The 13,076-nt window shown below is 49.1% G+C and overlaps 1 long non-coding RNA gene across 2 annotated transcripts in view; it reads right to left on the reverse strand.

The window, feature by feature from the left end:
- Positions 1-8,881, reverse strand: part of LOC135174008 (uncharacterized) — a 35,284-nt gene extending 26,403 nt beyond the window's left edge. For both annotated transcript variants that reach the window (XR_010301642.1, XR_010301643.1), the window contains exons 1-2: positions 8,820-8,881; positions 8,562-8,650 (exon numbers count right to left, since the gene is read on the reverse strand). This is a non-coding gene — a long non-coding RNA (uncharacterized LOC135174008). The remainder of the gene's footprint in view (positions 1-8,561; positions 8,651-8,819) is intronic.
- Positions 8,882-13,076: the final 4,195 nt, after the last annotated feature.

The raw sequence follows: 13,076 nt of genomic DNA on the forward strand, positions 1-13,076 counted from the left end.
CTTCACCTTCAGAATGGGTGCAAGTCTCAGCTATAAGGAACACACGCCGCCGTGCTCCTCCTCCTCCCCGCAGGAGACCAGCCCAGAGCAGACAGGGTACACACAGGGGGTCACTCTGGAGAACACTGTGTGACCATGGGGAAAACATGGATAGATGGCATGGCCAGCCCACCTCAGCTCTATGGGCCAGGGTAAGGGAACTGCAGGGAACAAACACAGGGAATAACTCCTCCAGAAGAGGGGTTGCCCCAGTGTCCCGCAGGCAGCGCTCTCGCTCAAGGGGTGGTGAAGCCAGTAACTCAGGTCCATGTGCCTCATGCAGTCACACTGCTCAGAATTAGAGGTGCCCTGTCTCCAGCCAGGCGGAGGCCAGGGATAACAGAGTATATTGGGACGTGTTTGTGAAATGGCCTGGCACTTCTGAAGCCGAGAAGTACAGAGCGTTGGTAGACACCGGTGCCCAATGCACTCTGATCCCCTCCAGCCACAGGGGGACAGATACTGTTACAATTGCAGGAGTCACAGGGGGGTCTCAGGAGTTGACTGTGCTGCAGGCTGAGATAAGCCTCACCGGGAATGTGTGGGAGAAGCACTCCATAGTAACTGGCCCTGATGCACCTTGCATCCTGGGGATCGACTTTCTCCGGGAAGGGTACTTTAAAGATCCGAAGGGGAACAAGTGGGCTTTTGGCATAGCAGCTGTAGAGACTGCAGACAAAGAGCAGCTGTCTATCATGCCTGGCTTGTCAGATGACCCTTCCGTGGTTGGTACCCACAAGGTGGAAGATGTTAAGTTACCTATTGCTTCTCGTGTAGTTCATCGCAGGCAATACCGCACCAACAGAGACTCCCTGCTACCCATACAGCAGCTGATTCGCCGCCTGGAGCAGCAGCTTGTCATCAGCAAGAGCCACTCGCCCTTCAACAGCCCGATATGGCCAGTGCGAAAGGAGACGGGGGAGTGGAGACTCACGGTGGATTTCCGAGGCCTGAATGAAGTGACTCCTCCAATCAGCGCAGCCGTGCCTGACATGTTGGAGCTGCAGTATGAACTGGAAACAAAGGAGGCCAAATGGTATGCCACAATTGACATTGCTAATGCTTTCTTCTCCATCCCCATTGCAGAAGAATGTAGGCCGCAGTTTGCCTTCACCTGGAGAGGAGTCCAGTACCACTGGAACAGACTGCCTCAAGGGTGGAAGCACAGCCCTACAATCTGCCACAGCATCATCCAGACTGCACTGGAGAAGGGTGGAGCTCCGGAACATCTGCAGTACATCGATGACATCATTGTATGGGGTGAGACAGCAGAGGAGGTCTTCCAGAAGGGTGAGAAGATCATTAATATCCTGTTGGATGCTGGTTTTGCCATTAAGAGAAGCAAAGTGAAAGGTCCTGCCAGAGAGATCCAGTTCCTGGGAGTTCGCTGGCAGGATGGCCGACGCCACATCCCTATGGATGTGGTGAATAAAGTGGCCACTATGGTGGAACCCACTAACCGGAAGGAGACACAATCCTTCCTGGGGTTTGTGGGCTTTTGGAAGATGCACATTCCCGGGTACAGTCAGATTGTGAAACCCCTCTTTGACGTTACAAGAAAGAGGAATAACTTTGAGTGGGGACCTGAGCAGCAGGTGGCATTTGACCAGATCAAACGAGAGGTGGTCCATGCCATGGCCTTGGGACCAGTTCGAACCGGCCCAGAGATTAAGAACATTCTCTACACAGCAGCCGGTGAGAATGGTCCTAGCTGGAGCCTATGGCAGAAAGCTCCTGATGAGACAAGAGGCCGCCCACTCGGGTTCTGGAGCAAGGCGTACAAAGGCTCAGAGACCAAGTATACCCCCACAGAGAAAGAAATCCTAGCTGCCTATGAGGGAGTCAGAGCTGCCTCTGAGGTGATTGGGACGGAGTCACCACTCCTTTTAGCTCCAAGGCTTCCAGTCCTGACTTGGATGTTTAAAGGGAAGGGTTCGACTCCGCACCATGCCACAGATGCCACTTGGAGTAAGTGGATGGCTCTGATAACTCAGAGGGCTAGGATGGGGACTCTCGAGCGTCCAGGCATTGTGGAGGTCATCACCAACTGGCCAGAGGGCACTGACTTTGGAAAGCCAGCAGAAGAGAAGGCAGTGACCCGGGCTGAGGAAGCCCCCCCATACAGTGACCTTCCTGAGGAGGAAAAGGCATATGCTCTCTTCACAGATGGATCCTGCCGCCTGGTAGGCAGCAAGCGGAGATGGAAGGCTGCCGTCTGGAACCCCACACGCAGGGTTGCAGAGGCAAGAGATGGAGAAGGCGAATCCAGCCAGTATGCTGAGGTGAAAGCCATCCAGCTGGCCCTGGACATTGCAGAACGAGAGCAGTGGCCAATGCTATACATCTACACCGACTCATGGATGGTAGCAAATGCCTTATGGGGGTGGCTGAAGGAGTGGAAGAGAAATGATTGGCAGAGAAAAGGGAAGCCTATTTGGGCTGCTGATCTCTGGCAAGACATTTCTGCACGCCTGGACAAACTGCCAGTTAAAATCCGACACATCAGTGCTCACATCCCAAAGAGTAGAGCCACTGAAGAACAGCAGCATAACCACCAAGCTGACCAGGCTGCCCACATCTGCCAGATTGACCTGGACTGGAAACACAAAGGTGAACTGTTCTTAGCTCGGTGGGCACATGACTCTTCTGGTCACCAAGGAAGAGATGCCACATACCAATGGGCCCGAGACAGGTCCGTGGACATATCCATGGAGGCCATAACTCAGGTTATCCATGAATGTGACATCTGTGCCACCATAAAGCAAGCCAAGCGCATGAAGCCTTTGTGGTACGGGGGAAGGTGGTCAAAGTACAGGTATGGGGAGGCCTGGCAGATTGATTACATCACTCTGCCTCGGTCTCGCAGTGGCAAGCAGTATGTGTTAACCATGGTGGAGGGAAGCACGGGGTGGCTGGAAACCTACCCAGTACCTCATGCTACTGCCCGTAACACCATTCTGGGCCTGCAGAGCCACATCCTGTGGAGACACGGAACCCCAGAGAGAATTGAGTCAGACAATGGGACCCATTTCAAGAACCACCTTGTAAGCAACTGGGCAAAAGAGCATGGGATAGAATGGGTTTATCACATCCCATACTACCCACAAGCTGCAGGAAAGATTGAGCGACACAATGGCCTGCTGAAAACCACCCTGAAGGCTATGGGAGGTGGAACTCTCAGAAACTGGGAGAAGCACCTTGCAGAAGCCACTTGGCTGGTGAACAGCAGGGGATCAGTTAACAGAGCTGGTCCTGCTCAGTCTGCCCTACTGCCCATAGTTGAGGGAGATGGAGTTCCTGTAGTCTGTGAAAGGAATCTACTGGGAAAGACTGTGTGGGTTGCTCCTGCCTCTGGTGGGGGAAAACCTATCAAAGGGGTGGTATCTGCAGAGGGTCCTGGTCACACATACTGGGTGATGATGGAAACTGGTGTTATCGAGTGTGTCCCTCAGAGAAACCTCTCTTTAGCTGAAAAGGTTTTGAAATCTCAGAGTTGATTCCATGTGTTCCAGATATTTCAGGTTATCTTGTATTATAGTTGTATAATAGTTGTATCATAGTTGTGCAATACTTGTATCATAGTTGTGCAATACTTGTATTATAGTTCATAAGGGGTTACAAGTTGTTTTTTGTAGTTATACCCTCACCACTACACGGCGTCCAACAGAACCTACATGACAGCAGCAGCTATCCAGAGTCCTACAGCATCGCATCACACCACGGCGTCCAACCAGAACCCTGCATCTGATTCGTCACTGATGCCCTGCAGTGAGAGACTGTTCCTGATTTCCCTCCAGAGGATGTCTACAGCCAGCTCATCTACACCTGTTCCCCTGATGCCAGACATGAAGAGACTGTTCCTGATGTTTTTCTTCGCAGAGGGAAAAGACTCTTTTTCCTGAGTACCAACAAGAACTGTTCCTGATTCACTGACTTTTCTTCCGTTCCTGTCCTGCTCACATCTCAGCAACCTGCACCGGACCAGAGGAACACATCGCCTTGGGATACAGCCGGGGACCAAGAAGGACTTCACGAACTCTTAACCCATGGACACTTTTCCCATCTTTGGAGAAGAAGACTGTTCTTAGGAAGGTGGAAGTGGTCTAACCAAGGGGTGGAATGTATAGGGTTAACACTCCTGGGGGAGTGACCCTGAACCTGACCCTAGGGGTCTCGGCCCCTCCTCAGGGGTGGGCCACACTCCAGGTGATGGTTAGCCCACTCCCCCCACTTCCTGTGGTATAAAAGACAGGAGTTCTCCTGTCTCTTCCTCTTTTCGCCCTCTTGCTCACTACCTGCGTTCATGACCGCACACACACACTGATACTGTATACCAGCCACGAGGCAGAGACACCATCACACTACTCGGGTTGTATCCATCCCTGTTTTGTATTTTGCTGTTTTCCCTTCCTCATCCTTTGTAAACTCCCCTACCTCCAATCCCTTTTTTCTAAGTTATTGTTAAACTTTTCCTTTTTAACTTCCAAATCGAGTGAGATTGATTTATTGGGGTGTCCCTACCTTTTATCTCTCTCCCTGTCTTTTGGGGAAAGGAGGGGGAGGAGGGGAGGGCACTCTATAAACTCTATAAATTCTATAAATTGTCATTGGGTCTACCAAATTTATAAGAGTCTCTGGGAACTTGCATTTGAACCCAAAACACCAGCCCAGTGTTTCTTCCTTCCACAGCTGAGTCATTGCTTTACCATAACCTCCAGCTCTCCTGTGGCAGAGCTGCTACCTGGGTGCTCTCTCTCCCGCTGTGAGCCTGTGCAGGTGATTATTTCAGCATCGGTGCAACTCTGCACTTGTCTGCACTAAATTGCCTCCTGGTTGTTTCCAGACCATTCCTCTAATGACTGAAATCTTCTGAACGTTAATCCTCTCCTCCCTGGTGTCTCTTGCTCTTAGCTGAAGTTCTAACAAAGAGGCCTTCTACCCCTCCATCCAAATTATCACACACACAGTATCATCAAGGTTGGAAGAGACCTCACAGATCATCAAGTCCAACCCTTTACCACAGAGCTCAAGGCCAGACCATGGCACCAAGTGCCACGTCCAGTCCTGCCTTGAACAGCTCCAGGGACGGCGACTCCACCACCTCCCCGGGCAGCCCATTCCAGTGTCCAATGACTCTCTCAGGGAAGAACTTTCTCCTCACCTCCAGCCTAAATCTCCCCTGGCGCAGCCTGAGGCTGTGTCCTCTTGTTCTGGTGCTGGCCACCTGAGAGAAGAGAGCAACCTCCTCCTGGCTACAACCTCCCCTCAGGTAGTTGTAGACAATACTGAATGGTCCTGAGCTCAGGCCATAGCCCTAGGGATCCAGCTCAAAAACTCTTTCCATTTTTGACAGCAAATGGCAATTGCTCTCAGAGTACTCTCAGTAACTGCATCTAGACCTTTTCACCTTGATTTTCTTTTAAGAACACTTCTCTAAAGCAGAGGTAGTGTAGCTACAGCTTCTCCCTACTACATGAGTAGCAAGAAAACTATTTTTGATAGATAATGCTAAGAGAATACGTAGAAGGGAAACTAACATCCATGTGGTGGACCAGACTTCAGGTAGCTTCTGCCTGTGGAAGCTTAGGGATGTGACCAAAAATTACAGAGCCTGCTTAGAACAGTGGAATAGAATCATAGAATTGCTTCAGTTGGAAAAGGCCTTTAGGATCATTGAGCCCAATCACCAATCATGTCTTGGCTAAACCGTGCCCCTTTGCACTAGATGTCTGCATTTTTTAAACACCTCCAGGGGTGGGGATTCAACCATGTGCCCAGGAAGCCTATTCCAGTGCTTGGTAACCCTTTCTCTTGGTACAACTTGAGGCCATTTCCTCTTGTCCTATCACTTACTGCTAGGGATTGAAGAGACCATCATCCACCTTGCTACAAACCTCCTTTCTGGGAGTTCACAGAATCACAGAAAGGTTCAGGTTGGAAAAGACCCTCAGGATCATCAAGTCTAACTGATATACCTACTCTACAAGGTGCACCCTAAACCTCAAGCACCACATCCAGATGACTTTTAAACACATCCAGGGTTGGCAACTCAGCCACCTTCCTGGGCAGCACATTCCAATGCCTGGTCACTCTTTCCTAATATTTACTCTAAACCTACCCAGTCACAACTTGGAGTTGTAGAGATTGATAAGGTCTTCAGTCAGCCTTTTCTTCTGCAGACTAAGCAATCCCAATTCCCTCAGCCACTCCTCATAATGTCTCTTCTTCAGACCCTTCACAAGCTTCGTTGCTCTTCCCTGGGCACACTGCAGTATTTCAATGTCTTTCTTGTACTGAGTGAATCATAGAATCAAGCAGGTTGGAAGAGACCTCCAAGATCATCCAGTCCAACCTAGCACCCAGCCCTAGCCACTCAACCAGACCATGGCACTAAGTGCCTCAGCCAGGCTTTGCTTGAAGACCCCCAAGGACGGTGCCTCCACCACCTCCCTGGGCAGCCCATTCCAATGCCAATCACTCTCTCTGCCAACAACTTCCTCCTAACATCCAGCCTACACTTCCCCTGGCACAACTTGAGACTGTGTCCCCTTGTTCTGTTGCTGGTTGCCTGGGAGAAGAGGCCAACCCTACCTCGCTACAATGCCCCCTCAGGTAGTTGTAGACAGTAATAAGATCACCCCTGAGCCTCCTCTTCTCCAGGCTAAACACCCCCAGCTCCCTCAACCTCTCCTCATAGGCTTTGTGCTCCAGGCCCCTCACCAGCTTTGTTGCCCTTCTCTGGACATGTTCCAGCACCTCAACATCTTTCTTGAATTGAGTGGTCCAAATCTGAACACAGTGCTCAAGGTGTGGCCTCACCAGTGCTGAGCACAGGGGCACAATCACTTCCCTGGCAATGCTTGTCACACTATTCTTGCTACATAGCAGGATGCTATTGGCCTCCATGGTTACCTGAGCACACATGCTGGCTCATATGCAGTTGGCTGCTGACCAATACCCTCAGGTCTTTCTCTACTGGGCAGCTTTCCAGCCACGCTTCCCTAAGCCTGTAATATGGGGCTGTTGTGACCAAATGGACTGGATGATCTGGGAGCTCTCTTCCAACCTGGTTGATTCTATGATTCAAAGTGCAGGACCCAGCACTTACTTGCTGCAAACTCATTTCAGCACTCACGAGAAGCATCTGCTGGTGCTCCCCACTGCAAATAGAATGATGGGCAAAATAGATTTTGGGGGTAATTTTAGTGTAAGAGCTCCTAAACTATGGGCTTTACAACTTCTGTGTGGTTTGGATCAGGTTCATAGGAGTCCAAATTCACTTCCCCATTCTAAACTTAAAAGATGGATTTCTACTGCCAATGTCTACTCCTACACAGGTAAAAACTGCTGAGCTTCAAACTCAGCATTGGAGTGTGCTCTTTGTTTTATTTGCATGACTTATAGGAAGATGGTGAGTAACAAATACAGATATACATAGAGCTTCTTGTGTTTTGCACATAACCCTGGAGAACAGAAGCAATGCAAGAAGGTAAAATATAGCACTAAACACCTGCTATACAGCTCAGCATGGAAATAAAATACTACTCACTCAACCAAGAGCCTTTGAACTGCTCACTAGAGGAGCCCTTCCCTCTCCATTGGTTTTAATAGGCTGCCTAGGGAGATTATGTGCTTAAGTTAGTAATTTAAATTTAGCTACCTAGAGTAAACATCACAGACTCCCCTTCTCCCTCCCAGAATAAATACTTCACGTTGGCTTTAGACCATTTTATTTTGAAAAAGAACTGGTAGCACAAGGAAAAAAAATGATGAGAAAAGAAATGTTTCATTCACTCTTTAATGCAGTGGTTGGTAGGGGGTTGGGTTTTTTCTGTTCTTCTAGGAGTAGTGTGCCCAGGTGGCCAAGAGAGCCCAATGACATCCTGGCCTGCATCAGGAGCAGTGTGGCCAGCAGGACAAAAGAGGTTATTGTTCCCCTGCTCTCAACACTGGTCAGGCCACACCTTGAGTGTTGTGTCTGGTTCTGGGCCACTCAATTCAAGAGAGATGTTGAGATACTGGAAAGTGTCCAGAGAAGGGCAATGAAGCTGGGGAGGAGCCTGGAGCACAGCCCTGTGAGGAGAGGCTGAGAGATCTGGGGATGTTTAGCCTGGAGAAGAGGAGGCTCAGGGATGACCTCATTGCTGTCTACAGCTACCTGAAGGGAAATTGTAGGCAGGTGGGGGTTGGTCTCTTGTGCTTAGTATTTCATCTTACAGTTTCCTGTCACTCCCCATGTTTGACAGTGACAATCTTTCCCTCACTGTCTTGTATCTTTCACTCTGCCTAAACAGCTCTGCTCTACCACCACCATTTTCATCCCTGCCCCAGAGCCTAAATATCACCCAGAAAAGCTCAGCTCCTACAAGACTACACATCCAGCACCCGGGCATCCTATTGCAATGGTCATTGATGCTAACCCTAACTAAATGATCTTTCAGGGTCCCTTCCAGTCCCTGACAACCTGATTCTCCACCCCATCTCACCTTCCTAATGCAGTCCCTGCTTCTCCCTGCCCTTACCTGCTTACTTCTCACTCTGCCTGAAGAGCAATTCTCCTCTCCACATCCATTTTTGCAGTCATCTCAGAGCCTCAAACAGCTAAAATACCCTGCAAAAGAAATCAGCTCCAGCAAGGACACACACCCAGCACCCGTGGATGATGTTGTACATCGCAATGGTTATTGAGCCTAACCCTAGCAAGCCGGGGGGCCACCACCAGGCCCCCCGGCCTTTGAAATCCTCCACCAATTCACCCAGTGCACACCATGGGCACTCACCAGGGATGCCAGGCGGAGGATCCCTTGGGCCACAATGGGCCTCACTTGGGGCTTCTGGCCCTTCTGGGGCAGAATATAAAGGGGAGTGGGCAGGGAGGGCAAAGTGGCCACACCTGGGGTGGGAGGAGACTCCCATAGCCAGCCAATAGCAAACGGCATTACCTGGTGGCAACACAGCTGATGGGTGACAATAGGAGATGAATTAAATGGTGATTAGTTAATTACAAGCACAACAGGTGATAGCAATATCTGTCATCAAAGCTGGTTACATTACACCCAGATCAAATAGCACAATGAAGACAGGCATTTGAACAAATAATGCTGGCTAAAGCACATCATTTAATTTACCTGCTGGAGGGGGCAATGCAGTGACTGTCAAAATATCCTCTGCGTTAAAAGAGGAGGTGCTCAAATAAAGCCTGGGTGAGGCACTTAGTGCCATGGTCTGGTTGAGTGGCTAGGGCTGGGTGCTAGGTTGGACTGGATGATCTTGGAGGTCTCTTCCAACCTGGTTGTTGATTCTATGATTCTAATGTCAATTATGCCTAACAAGTGAACGGGAACCGACGCAAGTTAAGCGAGGGCATTTCTGACGGCTGGCCAAGCCTTTGCATTGTGCTCATGAGAAACTCAACTGTAAAAATCAAGTCAAAATATTCTTTTCCATGGTTCCCAGTGGAAGTCTTGTACTTCCTCTTGCTCTGCAGGCAGCTTGGCATCCCTTTTACTGACATTGAGTGCTGCCAGAAAAACCCATCAGGTCTTTCAGGTTCCTACTGGCAGGAAAAGTACTACTCTCGTTGCACCAACATTGGGAAAACAGAGAATGTGCTGAGTCTCAAAGCCCATCAAGTCTTCATAAATCACTCATAGAAAAGAGCAGGGATTAGTTGGGCAGCACACTGTATGCCCAAAACTGGATCTGAAGGAGGACCTCCAGAGTGGCTATAGAGGCATTTCACCACGAGGAAGGGAGACTGAGCAAACAGCGAGGATGCCCTGTTACAACAACATCCTGTCCTTGCAAAGGGGAGAATGGCTTTTGAGGGAATTGACAGAGCTTTGGATCTCAGATCCCCGAGGCAAGTTCAGGCAAGTTCAGACTCGTTGCTTTTTTGTGATGGAAGGTTTGGGTTTATTATTAGATCGAACTCAAAAGAGCCTTGCCAAGTTTGAAAGTTCATGATGTTTCAAGTGAAGAAAAGAAGTGTCTTACCCCTTACAGAGGCTAGTTTCTCTCTTATGAAACAGGCTAGGAGTTATTTAGCTCTTGTTCCCAATGATGAATGGAAGATGGCTGAAGAATAGCCTGCTGAAAGCCGGAGGCAGATCTGCCCTTCACAGCTCACAAGTGAGGGCACCACAGCTTTTCTCCTCAGAGTAAAATTTCCCTTTCCTGTCTTTGCTTTTTCTGCTGCGAGCGAGATAAACATTGATACAGGGCAGAGCAAACAGCCTGCTGCGAGGCTCAGCAAGGGATTACTGCCTACTCAAACAGAAGAGCATAGGATGGGAATTCAATTCATACAACCTCAAGTTTTCCCCCTTTGCTTACAGCTCTTTCTCACCCTCTTCAAACTTCATCTTTGTGCCAGCTGAACATTTGCCTCTGTGTGAAGGCTGTCCCAGAGCCTCATTGCTCTCAGGCTGGAGACATCCTCTAGTTTCCAGCCTTGGCTAATAGCAGAGCCATCTCCTTTTGTGTCTATCATCTCCTCACCCTAAATAGTTTGTGTTCCTCCTTTGGGTATGCCTGCATTATCACACAGTATCACACAGTATCACCAAGGTTGGAAGAGACCTCACAGATCAGCAAGTCCAACCCTTTACCACAGAGCTCAAGGCCAGACCATGGCACCAAGTGCCACGTCCAATCCTGCCTTGAACAGCTCCAGGGACGGCGACTCCACCACCTCCCCGGGCAGCCCATTCCAGTGTCCAATGACTCTCTCAGGGAAGAACTTTCTCCTCACCTCCAGCCTAAATTTCCCCTGGCACAGCTTGAGGCTGTGTCCTCTTGTTCTGGTGCTGGCCACCTGAGAGAAGAGAGCAACCTCCTCTCAGGTAGTTGTAGACAGCAATAAGGTCACCCCTGCTTCCTTGATAATTTTCCAGGTAACTCTGGACCAAAATCATCAGTTGCATTATATCTACTTAATCTCTGATGCCTAGAAAACTGCTTATCTGTCACTTATCTACCCACCTATTAATTGTCTATCAGACTAGGCTGACTCCAGCTACTCCTGCTAAGCCTGACCTGAAGTCCACAGGTGTTGGCCCCCTCCCCCCAGCCAAACACCCATTTAATTTTTATTTGCCCTTCAAATTTTGTTCTAAGACATTCCTAACATCAAGACCACAGTGGTAAACTGGCAGGGAATAATTTCCTATCTCCTAAATCTGGGTTAGCACTTCTGAGTGAATTTACAGAAAGGAGTAGTTCCTGATTTCACACTGTCAGATGAATTGAGTCTGTAGAGATCCTGGGATAGATCTGTGTGGTAAGGCATATTTGCTGCACTGCTTTGCTTTCACCCATGAAGTGGCACCTTGAATTTTCATGCCCTAATTCACAGCAGTTTCCCTGGGTTTATCTAAGGTGTTTAACATCTGCTCATAAAATTGTGAATTATGATGAGTTTTTAGCCTGATGCATCTATTGTACTTACTTCTTCCCTTTCTACCTCCTTACTCACCTCTTGTCTGCTTCCTGTTTGTCCACAGAAAGGACTTTAACTTCTCTATGTCCTGTCAGGGTCTAAGTCTTCTTTATTTACAGAAACTTCCTCTTTATATTAACCCTTTGCTTTTCTCAATTTGTTTTTGTTTTCCTCCTCCTCAGTGTCCCTCTCTCGCTTGTCCAGGTGTGAAGCCTTCACAGCCCCTCCAGTTCATTGAAGTGACACCCTGCCTTTTATATGTCTTTAGGAAAAGCAGTGCCCAACCTGGATATCCCAGCAGCCAAGCTCATAGAAATTCCCTGGGCGGGAAGGTGTTGCCTCCTCCTGAACAGCTCTGTGACACCTGTCCCAACATGGGAGCTGCCTGCATCTCCATCCTGCCATGCTCCTGAAAATGCTCACTTCTGATTCTCCAGTGCCTTTGACTCACCTAAATCACAGAGCACCCCTGAGCAGGCATAAAACAAAGTGGAATGTGTCTCCCTGTTCCCTGCATCCATCTCTGGAGTTTGCTTGCTTGACTGTGTGCCTTGTTCATTTAAATGGCTCTTTGACACTCACAGCTCCCGTTTTGGGTGAAGAAAAGAAGGAACACATATGTCTAAGGCACAGAGAAATCAAAATCACATTTAGAGTCATAGAATGGTTTGGGCTGGAAGGAGGGCTTGAAGGTCATCTAGTCCAACCACTCTCCAGTGAGCAAGGACATCTATAACTAGATCAGGTTGCTCAGAGCCTCATCCAAGCTGACCTTGAACGTTTCCAGGGATGAATTCTCTACCTTCTCTGAAGTCCCTCCCTCATTGCTTTGACAGCACTAACTGATGGTAGTGCAACTATGGAAGGGAGAGGTGGTTGGAAGAGAGGGTCATGCCAAAGAAGACCAAAGAAATTCATTCCTCCTCTCACAGACTGTACAGACCATCCAACAGAGCCTGACTCGAGGCTGTGCCATAGATCTTGGAATCCTTTTTCTCTCCCTCTATGCCTAGAAAGCTCAAACTTACAATGCCTCTGAACTTAGGTTAGATTCAGTGAGGCCCAACTCAAACAACACAGGATTTTACATAGCAAAGATTATGCCATTGCCATCAGTTCTGGTTACCCCTCCCTTTTTCAGCTGCTGTTCCATCAAACTGCAAAGCAGAATTCATTTTCTTCGCCTGAGGATCCCCCTGCATCTGCTCCCTGGGATCCAGGGAGTGCTCCTGCTTGGCTACGTGCTGCTGGGAGCGTTCTCCCCCGGCGCTGTACCTGTGGCACCGTGCCACAGCAGCGTCCTGCCCTGGGGGGCTGAGAGGCAGTTGTTCCTCTGCTAGCCTGCAGAGTGCTAACTGATGATGTGGCAGCAGTGCTGATGGTATAGGCCAGACCAAACGAAAGGCACATAAATATTTTTGTTCCTCTGAGATGCCAGATTGATCTCACACCCAGCTGGCACTACTTACACATCCTCCTTTTCCCCCACCTCCTCTTTTTTTGTTTCTGAATACTGCCCTGATAGAATCATAGAATCATAGAATCAAGCAGGTTGGAAGAGACCTCCAAGATCAGCCAGGCCAACCTAGCACCCAGC

The sequence above is a fragment of the Pogoniulus pusillus genome, chromosome 3, assembly GCF_015220805.1.
Source record: "Pogoniulus pusillus isolate bPogPus1 chromosome 3, bPogPus1.pri, whole genome shotgun sequence".
NCBI classification, from domain to species: Eukaryota; Metazoa; Chordata; class Aves; order Piciformes; family Lybiidae; genus Pogoniulus; species Pogoniulus pusillus.